General features: G+C 49.8%; 1 long non-coding RNA gene across 1 annotated transcript; it reads left to right on the top strand.

Annotated features, from left to right (window-relative positions):
• Positions 1 to 11,790: 11,790 nt before the first annotated feature.
• Positions 11,791 to 18,547, top strand: LOC144109405 (uncharacterized). Its single transcript, XR_013309582.1, has 3 exons — positions 11,791 to 11,944; positions 16,770 to 16,891; positions 18,453 to 18,547. It is a non-coding gene; the product is annotated as an uncharacterized LOC144109405 (long non-coding RNA).
• The last annotated feature ends 482 nt before the right edge of the window (positions 18,548 to 19,029 follow it).

The following is a 19,029-nucleotide window of genomic DNA, read 5'->3' as shown; positions in this document are numbered from 1 at the left end:
CGTTGGTTTTGTGTGCCGACCATTACCGCCATTGCTTACGCAATGCGTAGAATTTTGCTGTAGAAGAGACCCGAAGCGAGTCTTCCTTTGTTTTGGACTGCTGTACATATTTATTAAAAAAAGGCTGGTATGAGTTTTCTAATTAGGGCAAGCTCTAGAAGAACGTGCTTTACGTTAATATTTAGACCCGTGTCATGCGCAATAACCGTTATGTTATTTTTGACGAGTGTGGTAAGTCCCGCCTTCTTACCAGATGTGCTGAAAGACTGATAGCCTGATAATTTTGTGGTCCCCCAGCGTGAAGAGCGATCACGTCCGGGCCGTCTTTCGCTATCAGGCGTCGTTTGAGAACCGCTCGCTTGCGGCGGTATCCCCGACAGTTCCACTGCCACAGCGTATGTTTTCCTTCCTTGCCTGGCCATTTTGGAGTTTTTGAAAGGCTATCATAATAGCGTCTCTTATTCACCACGTATTAATAGTTAACAGCTCGTTTCCTAGCTTTTGGTTTCTGTCGCTAGTTCCTTAATGATGTTAACAATGGACTGAATTTGGGCCTTAATTTTGTTATCCGTGGCCTCAGTATTGGCGTTTGTCCTAGTCTCTCGCATAAGGAGCGGAGAAAAAAAATGGCTTAGGGCTCAACCCGGCAGAACCTAGCTAAAGAGCGGAAGCGGAAGTTTAAGCATAGTCAGACACGCTTGTCTGTAGCTTTCCTCGCTCTATCCATCATCGCGCCTTGTCGACGCTTTTCATCATAATCATCAGATTCAATCAGCCGTGTACGATGCACAGCAAAAGGAATGGTTCTAGCGTGAAACTACTCCACGGCTATCCACGCTGTGCGCTTTTATTATCGGATAACGAACGGCGAGTCACGTGGTTTCGCGCAACTGCGTGGTGAGCGTTGACGTTGAATCATGTTAACGTAAAGCCCCTGTATGAAGCAAAAGTAACGCATAGCTTTGAACTTTCCAACAACCCTCCTCTCCTGGCGCGCCGCCGGATAATCGTGCCTCCCATTGGCCGAGGCGCAGTGGTCACTTGTTAGCGCGCGCTTTTTTGCTCCGCAGTAGACGCCGGCGCTATTGTCGGGGGTAGGAATCGCGCTTCGTATTCTTTCTGTGCAACTGTTTTGGCGGGAAGTGTTTTGCCATTTTTGACGGCGTCTACGCGTTGCGTCGATGCCGAGCTTCTTTTGCGCGTATGGATGCAGCAACCGTGGAGACAGTGGGATAAGATTTTTTGTAATTCCTTCCGGAAAAAGCAACGCGGCTCGCCGAAAGGTTTGGCTGCACAGGATTGGGCGGGCAAACTTCAATAATGTGCTGGATCCGCGAATTTGTGAGGTAAGTGGCCGTTCTGCAGTTGTCAGTCTTGCTTTTTCAGGTGATTTGGTGCAAAGCGCAACTGCAGTCTTTCTTCGCAGTAAATGCTGTTTGGCGTGGTTGTTGATGGACTCGTTCGCTCACGGGATACGAAAGTTGTGCTTCTTGTTGTCTTAGCCCCACCGTGCCAGCTGTGCTAGATTCTGCAGGTGCAGCTTTGATGTTGCGCGCATTTCGTGGCGTGTCGACGTGGTTGCAATCAGACTCGCTCGCAGGCTCGACTCGAAAGTTACGTTTCATATTTTGTTTGAGCCCCCATGTTTACGTTGCTCGCGTTGGAAGTCTAGCTTTCATCTTGCGCACTGCTGCAGCAATATTCGTCGCAGACTCCTTCGCTGACGAACGCCATACTAAAAAGGTGGTTCCCGCTGTTTGATACCCGCGCACATGCTGCACGCCATACAGGTATAGCTTTCATGTTGCGCATTTGTGTCGTTTCATATGGACTTCTTCGCTCAACAATTAGCTAGTGAAAGGGCGGTTCTTGCGGTTTGAGCCTACGCTGTTCATGCTGCTCGCGGTGCAGGTCTGTCTTTCATGCTGGGCGCATCGCTGGACGTATTTATTTTGTTGCAGTTGGACTACGTCTCTTACGAACTCTACGCCAAAAGGCGTGGTTATCGCTTTTAAGCCCCCGTTGTTCGTGTTGCTTGTGATTAAGGTCTAGCTTTAATGTTGCGCGCATTGCGGAACCTATTTGTCAGGCAGGGTCCATACCGAAATCGGCCGTTACTGTGCGTAGCCGCAGCAACGCAGCTATTGCTTGAATACTCGATATCTGCGTGGATAATTGAGAATGCAGGCGAGGACCTCCGTTAAACACATGTAGACATTTTGGGTTCAAGGCCATCCTCGCTGCCGCGAATTCGTGCAAAAATCCCGCTGCGTGGAACTTTGTAACGGGGATAGGTGGTGTCAAATGAATCGCCAACGCAGGGGGCCGCGCATTGACACAGACGACTTCCAACGTCCGACTTTGGCAATGCTCTTATGGCCTTTTGTGGGGCCTGCTGACGTCTTAACACTTGTGCGTGTTTTTCAAGTAATGAGAGCCCACGCTGTCTACATATTTGTATTGCAACTCGTAAAGTTGTGCCATACAAAATCTTACTTTATTCGTCTTTTGATCCTTTCACCGAAGACCAGTCTGAGAGCCATGTCCTTCGGAATCGCGGTATACAGAAATTAAGTCCAGATGCAGTATCAAGCCTTTTTGTGCATCGAAATCGGGCCCCACCCGGGAAGCCTCAATCTAAGGGTAAGATAATCATGGTTTAGTTATATATTCCTCATCTAAAATAATGCTAACAATGTGCTTTGGAGCAGATTTGCCAGCAGTGCACGCCAGCAACGTGGGCCAGGGCAGTTACATGGGTAATTTTTGTATTTCCTATGCCGTGCGGCCGAATCACCCGCAGAAATTGCAAGAAAAAATTCATTCGTGCGCGCGGTCCACTGCACGCCAAAGAGCGAGCGTTGGGAACACTACGCGCCGTGCATATTAAGGCGAAAGCTTTACTGGCCGCAAACTTGCGATTTCGCCGTGGCCGCACTCCGAGGAGGCACATGACGTCCCAACGTACGCCTCGCCACGGATATTTCTCTCTCTCTCGCTCCCTAGTTACAACTGCGCATGACCTCCCTTCCTTCCATTACGGCGTGGTTCGGGTGTCCACCGAGTTATGAGGCAATTACTGCACCAATTCTTATGCTGAAAATTCAATCTTTTTTTCTCGCACCACCCTTTCCCCCCTCAATGATCCACCGAAAAAAGCTGAACGCCGCCTCCTTGAGCTCGCTGCATCCATATACTGTGAACAGTGTGTGAGATGCCATCTAGGCACAGTCTCGCTTTGTTATTATTTGACCTCAGTACACTTGTCACCTATCCACGTGGGGCGATTGGCCAAGCTTTGTTCGCGAATGACAGGGAGAATAAAATTGGTTAATAATAATAATAATAATAATTGTTTTTTTGGGGGGAAGGAAATGGCGCAGTATCTGTCTCATATATCGTTGGACAACTGAACCGCACCGTAAGGGAAGGGATAAGAGAGGGAGTGAAAGAAGAAAGGAAGAATTAGGTGCCGTAGTGGAGGGCTCCGGAATAATTTCGACCACCTGGGGATCTTTAACGTGCACTGACATCGCACAGCACACGGGCGCCTTAGCGTTTTTCCTCCATAAAAACGCAGCCGCCGTAGTCGGGTTCGAACTCGGGAACTCCGGATCAGTAGTCGAGCGCCCTAACCACTTAGCCACCGCGGCGGGTAATAATAATAATAATAATATTAATAATAATAATAATAATTGGTTTTTGTGGAAAGGAAATGACGCAGTATCTGTCTCATATATCGTTGGGCACCTATACCGCGCCGTAAGGGAATGGATAAAGGAGGGAGTGAAAGAAGAAAGGAAGAAAAAAGAAATTCGCCATCATTGCTTCGCCAGAAATTTGAGGAACAAGATGCTTGCCTGCCTGAAGGATCCATTGTTGTCTACGTAGACTCAAGCATACAAGACTGCAAAGCAACAACAGCTATATCTACTGCCCGTGCAAACCTGTCCTGAATCAAACCTCTTCGTTTCAGCTTACGGAACCCCTTCGTCCTTTTGTGCTGAGCTCGTTGCAGTTCAAGAAGCACTCTGCTCTGTGGCCGACATAAATATGCTCCCTGCGGCCCGCGTTGTCATCCGCACTGACGCCCTTCAAATTGTCCGGTTGCTACGACGTGTTAGCCGCTGTCCCACGATATATCAGGACATCCACCGGCTCGCGGCACGCATCCCTCAGCCAGTATGTATTGAGTGGGTCTCACGGGATCTGCTGACCTATCAAAGCGAGGCAGATCTAGCGACCCGCCTTGCGAATCCAAACTCATCACCGCCTCGGCTCCTTCATTTGGACAATTTTACCCTCCTTTCATCAAGAAAGGAACTCCTCCAGCGCCGCACGCGTGGTCTCATCCCTCAGTGTGCGGTAACCCTCCCCCGCGGTCTTACCCGTGCAGAGGAGGTTGCGCTTAGGAGGATCCGGGTCGGGGTTGTCCTCACACCAGCCAACACTCGGAAGTGGCCTCAGTACCAAGAATTGTTTCCTCGGCCACGGTGTCTGATATGTAAACACGAGGACATTGAGGCCGACATTCATCACTCATTGTGGGACTGCCCAGCTCTCAAGCCTACAAGGATCCGGCACCTAATGGTAGCAGGTCTGTCGCCAAGGAACCCTTCTTCATACATTGCCTGGACGCAGGGACCGTACCATCGTTCTCTACTGCACTTCATCAAATCAGCTAACCTTTTTTCATTCATTTATTCTCTACTATATAATTCATCACGCCTTCACCCATCATTGATGCCCTGAGGCAATAAATTTCGTTTAAAAAATAAAATTGGTTGAAAATTGGTTTTTGGGAGAGGAAATGGCGCAATATCTCTCTCACATCTCTCGATCATTACAGGGGTCATCGGAAACGCTACCCAGCCTCACCCAAAAAGCTAACGAAAGAGGAGGCGGTACACTATCGTATCGCCTGATACCTGATTTAATATCTGCTGCTGGTCCTTGGACCCAGGATAATAAACTTATTTTTGCATTATGGCAGAGTGCTACACGCACTCTGGCACAGGTCGGCCCGGCATTGCACTGCCTCCAAGATCAGTCCGGGGCCTATGTGCCTATTAGCGCGCAGCGCCTTTTCTATCTTTGCCTACGATCCTTCAAGTCTCCTACTTTCCGCACGCGGCAGCGAGCGTGGCTTGGTTTGAGCCAGTAGGCAGGCCCGTACTCTTTGTTTTCCTTGCTTTCTCTAATCAGTCAGTAATTCAGTAGACTGGCGCAGACTAGAAACGGGTGCCTAATAATAATAATAATAATAATAATAATAATAATAATAATAATAATAATTGGTCTTTTGGGGAAAGGTAATTGCGCAGAATCTCTCATATATCGTTGGGCACCTGAACCGCGCCGTAAGGGAAGGGATAAATGAGAAAGTGAAAGAAGGAATGAAGAGAGAGGTGCCGTAGTGGAGGGCTCCGGAATAATTTCGACCGCCTGGGGATCTTTACGTGCACTGACATCGCACAGCTCACGGGCGCCTTACCGTTCTGCCTCCATAAAAACGCAGCCGCCGCGGTCGGGTACGATCCCGAGAACTCCAGATCAGTAGCCGAGTGCCCTAACCCCTGAGCCACCGCGGCGGATTCGGTGCCTAACCGCACCTGCACTAACTGCACAAGATTTTCCCTACACAAATACAAAATACGTAGACGAACAACCGTGGTGCAAGGGCAAAACTACACTTGAGCATGTTAAATGGACCTGCCCTAAGGCAGACTTAAAGCCTAGAATAGACCACCCGAGTGTGACGAAGTGGGAGCACTTGCTGGCCAGCCAGGACGAGTAAGCGCAACGATTAATTAATAAATAATAATTGGTTTTGGGGGAAAGGAAATGGCGCAGTATCTGTCTCGTATCGTTGGACACCTGAACCGCGCCATAAGGGAAGGAATAAAGGAGGGACTAAAAGAAGAAAAGAAGAAAGAGGTGTCGTAGCAGAGGGCTCCGGAATAATTTCAACCACCTGGGGATTTTTAACGTGCACTGACATCGCACAGCTCACGGGCGCCTTTGCGTATCGCCTCAGTCTATAACATGGGTAATTGCGAGGAAAAGAAGGAAAAGTAGATTACTGAAATGGCTGAAACTAGAAAAAAGACATAAGAATTGCAGAAAATACAACAAATAAAGCAATTTTAATATTTTAGGGCTAAAAAACATACTTTTAAGCATGGGGAGAAATTTTGAATGAGGTAACAAGATATCTTTCCAGTTGCAATAATGTTGTCGTCGAGGGTTCCACAAATCCTTAACGCGATTCCCTTGGAGCTCGTGACCGAAGGAGAGAAGAGACTGATACAAGGAGTCCTAACCTCAAAATAAGGACCTCCAGATATGTCTTTCTCTGAAGTGCGAACTGCCGAAAGAGGAGAAAATGTTCTATTGATTCAACATCCCCGCATGTACCAAAATTGTATGCCGGAGCGAATCCGCAACTGCATAAATACATATATTGGTGGGGAGTTTGCGTTGCAGAACCGACCTTTGCAGCACCCCACATTTATTTATTATCCTATATTTGTACTATCAGGAACGACTGAAACGCCAAGAAAACTGAGGTGCCAACAAGAAAAAAACAGCAACAAGCCCTCCACTACGGCACCTTTTTCTTCCTTTCTTCTTTCACTCCCTCCTTTATTCCTTCCCTTAAGGCGCGGATCAGGTTTCCGCCGAGATGTGAGACAGATACTGTGCCATTTCTTTTCCTCAACAACCAACAACCAATTAGCTTCTGGAAAGCAAATGCGAGACGTTGACACTTATGATGAGTGCTTGCATTTTCGAAGTGAAGTCGCCCTCGTCAAGTACAACACTTCCCCTGGCTCAGAGCTTCTTATTTCGCTCTTGGGCTCTGAGTGAATTGTTCGCGTTTCATTCTATGCTGATAGTACATACATAGTGTACATTACCCCCTATCCTTTCTTACTATCTCTCCCCCTTTCTTTCCCTCTCCCTGTTCTTTTATTCCCGCTAACCGCAGCTCAGCTGCTTCAGGTTTCGATGGCATATGTCACGACCAACAACATCTTTTCTTTCTACGGTTATTTTATTATTAGAAAGCCTTTACCGACACCTCACAAGGCCTTGATTTACATGACCGGACATTCCAAGGCTATACCTTAAGTGCTGAAAATCGACGGTGTTGTGCAACGGATCGCGGAAGCCGGCTGAGATATGCATTCGTCCCTCGCTTCGCAGTCAGGGCCCTCATTAACACTACAGTGGAAACAAAGGCCGCACCAAGGTATTTCACAGACTAAGATAAGTATTCTCGGTCTGCTATCCCCAGTTTTCGCGGCGGATTTTTTATGTGCGTCACTCGGCTCGAGCGATGCCGACTGAATGAACGCGGCTTATCAAAACGCGCAGTGGCGTTCACCAGTGCGCACTTTCAGTCGTGTAAGCGATCCTAATGCTGCCTTCAACGCGCGGGTGCATCGCCGCATCACTGCTGTTGTCCAGGCGGTGCAAAATTTGCTGAATAGAGAGCCGCGCTGCAACCGTTCACGGAGTCTGCCACCATAAATTGCCTCGCTCATAAAAAAAATCCCCTTTCTTCTTCACTGCTTAAAAAGTGGTGCATGAAATGTAGCTCTCAATCTACACTACGCGTCTCAGAAACAGGTTCGTGTAGGTTGGTGGAGCTACTTTTCTACATTGCAAAAAAATGACCCTACACTGCTTAGGCTCCGGTACGAAAGCAAAGCACGAGCGCAGAATAGTCCGATGAGCTCCTTATGCTATCGTGTAGGGCATCAACTCTGGCTAAAGCTTAAGTTCTAGCTGCACGTTGGGGTTTTACGCAGAAACCCGTAACACTTACAAATAGTAATGATTAAACTAACTTAATTCTGAATAGCTTGAGTAAATTTCAAACTCCTGTGTAGAAATAAAGAAATAGTACCTGACATTCATGCCAACCCGCCGCGGTGGCTCAGTGGTTAAGGCGCTTGTCTACTGAGCCGGAGCACCCGGGTTCGAACCCGACCACGGCGGTCGCGTTTTAATGGAGGCAAAACGCAAAAAATTATTTGCGGATAAACCACTGCTTAATATGGTTACAGAGCGAAAGCTTTGGTGTATCAGGTGTCTGTAACGTTGAGTGCGTTCCGCACAATCGATAGGCAGCTCGCCCACCCTACCCCCGACCAGGTGGCAGGTAAATTATTGGTTGATCGCGAGAGGTTGGTCACACAGTGAACTCTGCGCGCGGCCTATTGCTAATGATAATAATTGGTTTTTGGAGAAAGAAAATGGCGCAGTATCTGTCTCATATATCGGCGGACACCTGAACCGCGCCGTAAGGGAAGGGATAAAGGAAGGAGTAAAAGGAAAAAGAGGTGCCGGAGTGGAGGGCTCCGGAATAATTTCGACCACCTGGGGATCTTTAACGTGCACTGACATCGCACAGCACCCGGGCGCCTTAGCATTTTTCATCCATAAAAACGCCGCTGCAGCGGTCGGGTTCGAACCCAGGAACTCCGGATTAGTAGCCGAGCGCTCTAACCACTAAGCCACCGTGGCTATTGCTGCAGTACCGCTTTCTACAACGCTGTGGTGGCTACTTGGGCTTACGGTGCTAGGATCTAGGAGCTATCGCACATATTACGAGGGCTCCTTTCCACCGGGGGGTAGCTGTTGCTAAACCGTCGTGGTCGCTTCTGATGACGCGTTGTTGCGACGCGCGTCTTTTCTTTCAGTCTTTGCTCTTCTATCTTTCAAATCTACTACTTTCTGCACACGGCAGCTATTGTGTTTCAGATTGAGCCCGTGAGCAGGCCAGTGCACTTTCTTTTGCACTCTTCCTGCAGTCGCAACAAGAACGCAACGTTGTTGGCGCTAATCCATGGAGCCCACATGTCACCCGCGCTGTAAGGGAAGGAACAAAGGAGGGACTGAAAGAAGGAATGCAGAACGAGCTGCCGTAGGCCTGGAGTGGAGGGCTCCAAAATAATCTCGCACAGCACACGGACGCAAAAGCGTCCGTGCGCTGTGCTATGTCGGTGCACGTTAAAGATCCCCAGGTGGTCGAAATTATCAGGTGTTCGCCAAGATGTGAGACCCAGAAAGCGCCATTTCCTTTCCCCAGAAACCAATTTTGAATTTTAATTTCAATAGGCCGAACTCGCCGCGGTGGCTCAGTAGTTGGGGCGCTCTGCTACTGAGCCGGTGTTCCCAGGTTCGAACCCGGGCGTAGACGCCGTGTTTCAAAGGAGGCGAATCGCAATGGCACCAGTGTGCTGTGCGATGTGAGTGCATGTTATAATGATCCCCAAACGGTCGAAATTATTTCGGAGCCCCCACCCCACCCCCAATTACAGGGGGGCTCCGGTATAATTTCGACCGCTTGGGGATTATTACAACATGCACTCACATCGCAAAGCCTTGGACGATTAACAACTGGACGGCCCACTCCAGTTGTTGTCAACATTGTGCTGTGCGCGTGTTTTTATTGTTCCAGCATGAGCTAATCACACACATGACCTAGACACTTTTCCTATTGGGTAAATAGTTTGTGTATATTACCGCTTTCCCTATCCTCTCTTCCTGCTCCTGACCTCTCTCATTTCATTTCTTCATTATGCCTGCTATCCTTTATTTCCGCTGTCCCAGCTAAGGTGCTTCAGTATCGATGGCAGATGCCGGGGCTAGGAAAAATCTTTTTATTCTTATTTTAATAAGCACCACTTACACCACTCTCCAATACGGCCCCTCTTTCTGTCATTACAACCGTCATTCCTTTTTTAGCGCGGTTCGGGTGCACATGTCCACTAATATGTGAGATCGTTACTGCGCCCTTTCCTTTCTCAAAAACCAATTTTTAATTTTTGAATATACCCGCCGCGGTGGCTCAGTGGTTAGGACGCTCGGCTACTGATCCAGAGTTCCCGGGTTCGCACCCGACCGCGGCGGCTGCGTTTTTATGGAGGCAGAACGCTAAGGCACCCGTGTGCTGTGCGATGTCAGTGCACGGTAAAGATCCCCAGGTGGTCGAAATTATTGCGGAGCCCTCCACTACGGCACCTCTCTCTTGCTTTCTTCTTTCACTTCCTCCTTTATCCCTTCCCTTATGGCGCAGTTCTGTTGTCCAACGATATATGAGACAGATACTGCGCCATTTTTTCCCAAAAAAACAATTATTATTATTATTAGGCACCGGTTTCTAGTCTGCGCCAGTCTACTGACTGACTGATGTTGCTTAGAGGAAGTAGGAAAAACAAAGAGTACGGGCCTGCCTACTGGCTCAAGCCGAGCCACGCTCGCTGCCGCGTGTGGAAAGTAGGAGACTTGAAGGATAGGAGGCAAAGATGGAAAAGGCGCTGCGCGCTAATAGCCCCATAGGCCCCGGGCCGATCTCGGAGGCAGTGCAATACCGGGCCGACCCGTGCCAGAGGGCGTCTAGCACTTTGCCATATTCCAAAAATAAGTTTATTATCTTGGGTCCAAGGGCCAGCAGCATTTATTAAATCAGGTATCCGGCGATGAAATAGTCTACCGCCTCCTCTTTGGTTAGCTGTTTGTGTGGGGCTGGGTAACGTTTCCGATGGCCCCTGTAATGATCGAGAGATGTGAGAGAGATACTGCGCCGTTTCCTCTCCCCAAAAACCAATTTTCAACCAATTTTATTTTTCTTCCTTTCTTCTTACACTCCTTCCTTTATCCCTTTCCTTACGGGGCCGTACAGGTGTCCAAAGATATATGAGACAGATACTGCGTCATTTCATTTCCACAAAAATCTATTATTATTATTATTATTATTATTATTAACCAATTTTATTCTCTGTCATTCACCAACAAACCATGGCCAATCACCCCACGTGGGTAGGTGACAAGTGTACGGAGGTCAAATAATAACCAAGCGAGGCTGCGCCTAGACGCCATCTCACACACTGTTAACAGTAAATGGATGTAGCGAGCTCAAGGAGACGGCGTTCAGCTTTTTTTCGGTGGATCGGGGGGGAGGCGATATAAAATTGAATTTTCAGCATAGGAAATGGTGCAGTAATTGCCTCATATCTCGGTGGACACCCGAACCATGCCGTAATGGTAGGAGGGGAGGGTGGAGTCAAGGAAGGAAGAGAGAAAGAGGTGCCGTAGGGGAGGCTTCCAGATTAATTTCGACCACCTGGGGACCTTGAACGTGCACTGACATCGCACAGACAGTGGTTTCAAAATTGAAATTTGAAATTGGTTTTGGGCCCGCCACGGTGGCTCAGTGGTTAGAGCGCTCGGCTACTGATCCGGAGTTCCCGGGTTCGAACCCGACCGCGGCGGCTGCCTGTTTATGGAGGAAAAACGCTGTGCTGTGCGATGTCAGTGCACGTTAAAGATCGCCAGGTGGTCGAAATTATTCTTGAGCCCTCCACTACGGCACCCCTTTCTTCCTTTCTTCTTTCACTCCCTGCTTTATCCCTTCCCTTACGGCACGGTTCAGGTGTCCAACGATATATGAGACAGATACTGCGCGAATTCCTTCTCCAAAAAACCAATTATTATTAACTATTAGCCCACCGACGATGCTCAAAAAGGGCGCGCTGGCTTCTAAGGCTAGGGTGGTTCGATGCGCGCGCTCACCTCCGCTGCCGCGTATGGCGCGCGCATCGAGGCAAGATATGTAAGCCACGTGCTCTTAGCGCTCGAGCTATGACGTCAGCAGCATCGGAACATTTCCGCCAATGAAGGAGTACCGCGTGGCTTGCGGTCGCGAGTGTTGCTTCCATACCTACGTGGCCTCAGACGCGCCGCTGCGCGCCGTGGGAACAGGCGCTTTACGAAGGCTTGGTGTGGCTTCGCAGAAACGCTAGCCGCGCTCCGTTATCTTTCGGGCACGAGTGCGCCCTCAGTTACTAGCCGCGAGGAAGCAATCTTCGGCGTAGGCGGGAATCAGCGTCGTGTGCCAAGGGAAGAATCCAGCCACAACCAGCTGCCCAAGGTGAGTCTGCCCGCTACGGTGGTTTGGTTGATACAGCGTTCGGCTCTGGAACCTAGGGCAAGGGTGTGACATTCCCGTAGAGCCAATGGGGACGATTTTGAAATGCGACGGTGGCGGTGCCTGGGAGTTGGCGGTAAAAACATAAATTGCTCAAAACTTTGCTCGCTATGCTTGCGCCGGTCGCTGTCGTCTGCTGCCACTGCGCTGCAGCGTTGCCCGCGGCGGCACTGGCGGCGCAGACGCGTTGTGTCATTGACTCCAGCCGCGTTTGCTGCCAGATACCAGGATCGCTGCAATCGTTCCGACCGTGGCGACACTTATGGCGCGGACGCGCAACTTGCAACATGCCACAGCACTGCCTAGGGTCTCAGAAACGTGGCCCAGTTCTGGCGGCTGCATTTCGGTGCAGGCGAGATGTAGAAGTGACCATGTCCGGCGGCATGTTAGCGAACGTGTACGAAACACCGCCGGCGGTAGAATTATGTTTTGACCCCTCTACATGGCGTTCCCCGTAAACCACATAACTCCCGGGGAAAAATGAGTTTGGGCTAGGGGGGCTCGGATTGAGGCGCCCTAGTTTGGGCAAAATGGGCACACGCTCTGTACATTGTGTTCTCCGAGGTTATGTAGACCTGCTGGTTTTCCTGGGGGTATTTATCCGCCGTAGCGGCTCAGCGGTTAAAGTGAACAGATACTGAGCCGGAGGGTCTGGTTTGTCCCTGCCGTGGTGGCCGCGTTCGATAGAGGCCAATTGTGAAATAAAAAACAAAGCAATGCGATGTGCAATGCAATATTACGCGGCGGAATGCGTTCGCACGCGTTTTTAGACGAGCATTCCTAGTTGGGCCATGCGTTTTGACGCAGCTTGCATGCGAGTAGAGAGCCTCCTTGTGCGTTCGTATGCAGCATCACATACGCTCACATGTGCTTGCGTTTCTTGACGATTCTACTACCCATGGATGGTTGGCGCAGTTTGCTATTGCCGATTTGGGCTACTTCTCGCGCATATTCGAACGCAACTGGTCACGTACTTCTACGGCATGTTGGATTTCGTGCGGCGGAATAATAATAATAATAATAATAATAATAATAATAAATTCATGCGTTCGCATGCATTTTGTGCCTTGAGCGTTCCTTGTTGGTTGATGCGATCGGACTGAGCTTCCGCAGGGCTGCGTCCAAGTGCCTATGATCGCTGCGTCTCTCTCGAAACTCCTCTATCTGCGCTCTTCTGTTCTCTGACTTTCGCCCTCTCATTGGCCGATGAAGCAAGGCGTCTCTTGGGCTTGGCGATAATTTCAAAGCAAATTAAGACGGTGTTTGTATTGTCAATTAATGCTTGGTGCATTTTTTAACGACAGTGCGCATTACTGCTTGGTAGCTGGTGCCTCGCGGGATAGCCTGGGCAAAGATTGGAGGATGCTTTTAGCTTCGTCTTAAAGAGTGGGACGCGACAGTGTGTTGCAGCGTTGCCAATGGGTCCACGGAACGCCATCGCCCCCTGGGCGCGACGCCTTGCGCGTTGGACAGTTTAAGGAAGGAATATGACACGTATCACACAAATCGGTGGACACCCGAAGCACGCTTCAAGGGGAGGAATATTTCCGACGCGTGGTGCGGACATACTACTACTACGACGCCGACGGCTTTTAGACCGAACGAGCTGTATGTGCTGTCGCGTAATATATTGACTTAAAAATGCAAGACGTGTGTTTGCTGTGAAGTTCTAGGGCATGCTAAATGACCCAGCTGGTCGGCGAAATTCATCTACAGGCCTCAAAATACGGCGCCTCTTTCCTCTCTTCCTTTACTCTCGCCCTCTCCATCCCTTTACTTATGTCGCGGCTAAGACAACCAATAATTCCTCTGCCGTACCTAGGTTGCTTAAGCGCGTCGCTGACGCTGTACCATTGAGATCCTCAGGTGATCGAAATAATTCCGGAGCCCTCCACTACGGCAGCTCTTTCTTCCTCTGTACTTTCACTCGCTCCTTTGCCCCTTCCCTTACGGCACTTTTCGTGTGTCCGCCAGGATATGATAGTTGCTGCGCCATTTCCTTTTCCCCCAAAACCACTTTTCAGTTTTGACTGGGAGCCGACCGATGATTCTCACAGATGATTCACCGACGTGAAGGGACGTGCTCTTGCCGCTCGAGCTATGACGTCAGCAGCATCGGAACGACTCCGCCAATGAAAGGGTGGCGCGTGGCTTGCGCTCGTGAGTTTAGCTTCCGGTGAAACGCGAGTGGCTTCAGACGCGCCGCTGCTCGCCGTGGGAGAAGCGGTGTTCGACGGCTCGCTGTGGTTTCGGTGGAACGCTGGCCGCGCTCGATTATCTTTCGGGCACGAATTCGCCTGCATTCATTATCAATGAGGAAGCATTCTTCGGCGTAGACGGGAATCAGCGTCGTGTGCCAAGGGAAGAGTCCGAGGATAACCGTCTGCCCGAGGTGAGTCTATCCGCCACTGTGGCTTTAGTTGATACGGCGTTCGGCTCTTGAGCCCATGATCGCGGAAAAAAGGCTCAGTTCTGGCGGCTTCATTTCGATGGAGGCAAAGTGTAGAAGCCCTTGTCCGGCACCATGTTAGCGAACTTGTACCAAGAACCGCCTGCGGTAGAAATAAGTTTGGAGCCATCTATCTGGCGTCCCTCGTAACCCACGTAACTCCCACGGAAAAGTAAGCTTGAGCCAAATGTGCACACGCTCTCAACGGTATGTCCTCCGAGGTTATGCTCACCTGCTGGTCTTGCCGGGGGGGTGGGGGGTCTTTATCCGCCATGGTGGCTCAGTGGTTAGAGTGAACGGATACTGAGCCGGATGGTCTGGTTTGTCCCTGCCGGGGTGGCCGCGTTCGATAGAGACCAATTGTGAAAACAAATGTGCTATGCGATGTCAGTGCATGTCAAAATATTACGCGCGCGTAATGCGTTCGCGTGCGCTTTTGGGCTTGAGCGTTTTTATAGTTGGTGCAATCAGACGCAGCTTGCATCCAAGTAGAGCCGCCTTGTGCGTCTGTATGCAGCATCACATACGCTCACCTATTTATGTGTTCCTTGGCGGTTCTACTCACGATGGATGTTTGGCGCAGGTTGCTACTTGGAGTTTTGTGCTACGTTCTCACGCATTTTCGAACACTACTGATCGCGCACTTTGACGGCATTTTTGATTTTTTTGTGGCGGAATGCGTTCACATGTATTCTGTGGCTTGAGCGTTCCCTGTTGGCCGACGCGTTCGGAAGCACCTTCCGCAGAGCTGTGTCCAAGGCCGCTGCGTCTCTCTCGGATCATCTCTATTTTTTTCTTTTTGAGGGTTGAGCCGTGCATGCGCAAGAACGCTGGTGTGCGCGACGTTGTGCTGACTCGTGGACGGAACGCCCTGCACCACGCCCAAGCTTGGGTGACAGCAGACGTGCATTTGCCAAGGAGGGCGCGACGCAAACGCACAAATTCAAAAATGAGCTGCTGTTTACTGCTGAATCTGGTTAGAGAGCGAAAGCTGCGGTGTATCGGGGAAACAGACGCGGCCTTTCGTCTGTAACGTTGAGCGTGTGCCGCACACTGAATAGTCAATGCGCCCACCCTGCCACCCTGGCAGGTGGCGGTTAATGGTGGCAGCCTAATGCTGTAGTGCCACCTGTCTGCCACAACATTTTCAGCGCTAATGCATGCAGCCCACATCTCTCTCATCACTGCCACGTACCTCAAAGCGTGATTGAGGCATCCACTGACCCAGGGAGCAAGTTATGCGCCCTTCTTTTCCTCGAAATCATCGGAGCGTAGAATGTTGTAAAAGCCACTGAACACAACGAACGCCGACGGCAGATAGAAACAGGCGAGCCCTCGGTTTCGGCGCGGGCTGTGAGAGTTCATAGCTGTCACGTGGTTTCTCCTCGGTTCAAGGGCAGATGAGATGAAATTTAGTGCCACGTGAAGAGTGGTTTTTCCAAGCGTAGTAAAGCTTTCGCTTCAAAAGCAGAAATGCGCAAAAACGCAACTGGGTTCTCGACACGCCCAGTAGGCATAATCATATCAGTTTTTAAGGCGAAAGCCTTCAATGGCTCATACTCGCGGCTATGAATCTGTCCGGCGTCCGTTACATCCAGCAACTAACGAAAGCTTTTTCCTTCATTTACGGCACGGTTCGGGTGTCTGGGACATGAGACAGGCGTAATTTCCTTTTAAATTGTCCAACGCGCAAGGCATGGCGCCGAGGGCCGGGACGCTTGCGTTTCGTGGACCCCTTGGCAACGCTGCAACACACACTGTCGCTTCCCAATCCAGACGCCTCCTTAACCCCGATCTGGAAGGATGCCGCCTAAACGCTGTTTGCAGTCTAGTCTTTTAATCAACATCTTCACCACACATCACCGACACAAGCAGCAACCCCGCGGCAAAGGCTTTCGCCTCACCGCACTTTAGGCATATAAAGTGCCCTCCTGAATTTTTTAATGCCATGAAACAGAATTAAAGTGCCTCGGACGATTTTGCGTTCACGCCTGATGTCACACCTTAGTCTATGCAGTGTGTAGTTGTTTTAATGTATGGGAGTGCGGCGATGCTTTTATGTGGCAACTGTGTATATATATGCACAAGTCATGAGCAGTCATGGCTCATGACATACGTCTCAAGCCACGTCACCGTCCTGGAAGGGACGTCAACAGATGGGGAAGCCGTCGCGCTCAGGCGCCAAGTACCGCTACGCTGTCGCGTCACATACGTAGGGAATTAAGTGTCCCTCGCATTTTTTTATTGCTCAGCGGAAGAATCATCACCTGTGGAGCGCGGGTTCTGGCGTGATCTCTCCGACGCGTCCTCTCGTTGCAGGTGGCCGCCTTTCTCGAGAAGAGACTCGATCGTTTCCACAGGGTCCCCCCTGGGAATCGGCCAGAGGCAGAAAAGCCGCACCAAGGACGACACCGTGACAGCAAACCATAGCGTGAAAGCAGGTGGGGCCGCTGCATCCTGCGACCCGGTGAGGGTGCGCTCTTTTGATTAGAACTGTTCAATTTTGAGACAGCTTGCGTAAAGCTTACTAGGATTGCCTTTAGAGCACGGCAGGGACTATTGAGTGCCCACTCTAAAGGCTCTGCCACAAAAGCATGGAAAGGAACAGGGACGCGAAAAAAAAATGCAGACCGTCTTCGTTAAGCCTACGTATGCTCAAATGCAGTGTGGCGAGATCTTGACGGGAGATTGCGCTACATTTTCTTCGAGTTTTGGCTGAAGCGACCATACTTAGATACCCGCGCCTGCTGCTAATCAGAGCACTAGAGCTTAGGGCGAAGGTTCCCACCTTGTGCGTAGTCATCATGCAGATGAGCAGTACTCGTTTGCACGGGCTAACGCGTGAGCTTGCCCTTCACCCTTTTGTTCGTACATTGTGCAAACAGTACGTGTGGGTGCAGTCGTCGTAAGGCGCATTCCTGGGGAAATTTCGCGTTCACAAAGTACGCGCGAGATAGAGTACTTTTATTTTTAATAGGGTACTTTTATCTTTAAGCACACTGTTACGAACAGGCGAGTTATAGTCATAAAAAGCAGAACAGAGCCAGCGGCACACAGCCTCGGGAGAGAAGCGATAGCGCATTGCGGTGGGCGACGCGTTATAGGTTCGCGTTAGATTCACATTATAGATTCGCGTTGGGCTTTGCGACCGTGTTTTTCCAGCTGAACAATGTGTATCGCTAACAACCGCGCACACCCATCAAACGCAGCTTTTCAATCATGCACGCGTCGAAGAACCACGTCTACTCCTCAAATTTATCTGATTCTTTCGTGGTGCAAGTTTCGCTCTAGAGTCGACTTATGCTAATCTGAATTTTTGTTCATCGACCAAATGAGTGGTGAGCAAAAGCAACGCAGCTGCACGCCTTTCACGATGCATATCGTTGGTATTGAACGTCATTGCCTCATCCACATCGAAATTGGAAGTTGTACCTGAGGAGTAGAGCTCTCGTAAAACTTTTCGAGCGACTGCTGTCCACGGCGTGTATTCAAGGAACTTAACAGAGGGAACAGTGTGCTGCCAATCACGTGGGATGGCTACATAAGGCGTTCTGACGTAATAGATGAAAGGCTGCCAGACCAGCAAGCTGGTCGCAGATACTATTTGTTTTAAAGATATCTACCGCAGCTGATAAACTCACTATTTGGAGAGCTTTATTTTCATGTAGAAAGAAATGTAATAGTTTTATGTTCTAAAATTGGGTTTCGTGACCCCTTTAAGGGATCTTGTTGGCTTCCCCTAGAGGGACACTGTGGAAAAATTGATGATGCTGGCCTGTATCGATAGGTTGCCTCATTCTGATTAATGCCAAAGCTGATATTGCACTCAAAATTAAAGCTTTGTACAGCATGGAAACCGTCCAAAATTTTGAAATTAAATATGGGAGTCACCATTACGGCAGTTCCGCAAGTATGCTGCTGTGTGTCGAGTTATATTTCAGCGCGGATCGCGGAAGCTATGCTGGAAACATTTGAGCTCTGAACGGAATATTCTAATTGCAGGTCGCCCCGAGATTGGACTCGCGTTTCCGGGAAGGACAGGGCGTCAGCTGAACCCCAAGCGTGAAAGCAGGTGCTCCACTGGTCGAGCCCTCTGGGCAGCCTTTTTCAAGACGGTAAGTTACCACCCTTTGACTGTAGTCAGTTAGAACTCAATAATTCAGCGGCAAATGCCCCTCAAAGCAGGCTCTCCGGCCAGTGTCGTCGTACAAGACAAAAGCCTTGGTCCCCAACCATTTCGCAACTTCCTTGGGGAGTGTTCGTTGCTCGGGCCAGGGGCGAAGTTGAAAAGAGGCAAAGGAAAAAGGATCGTGTCTTGAACGACGCCATTGGCTCAAGTGCATTCGCTTTGCATTCCTAAGTTGTAACTGACTCTAGGGACAATTGCCTCTTTGCTTTCTTATGGGGAAAAGACGCATATTTAGTCGAAGCTTCTTTATCCTCCCCTGTGGATGGGTGTAATGCGAAGGCTTGATCATTTTTGTTACGCCTTGATAAAAAAGTCTGCTTTGTCACGAGCCATGTCGGTATTGTTGGCAGCGAGGGAGAAGATATCTGCGCTGCATAAGCTCGAGACAAA

This window comes from Amblyomma americanum, chromosome 11 (assembly GCF_052857255.1).
Source record: "Amblyomma americanum isolate KBUSLIRL-KWMA chromosome 11, ASM5285725v1, whole genome shotgun sequence".
NCBI lineage: Eukaryota > Metazoa > Arthropoda > Arachnida > Ixodida > Ixodidae > Amblyomma > Amblyomma americanum.
The sequence above is the reverse complement of the archived record's forward strand: the minus strand, read 5'-3'. Positions and strand labels throughout refer to the sequence as shown.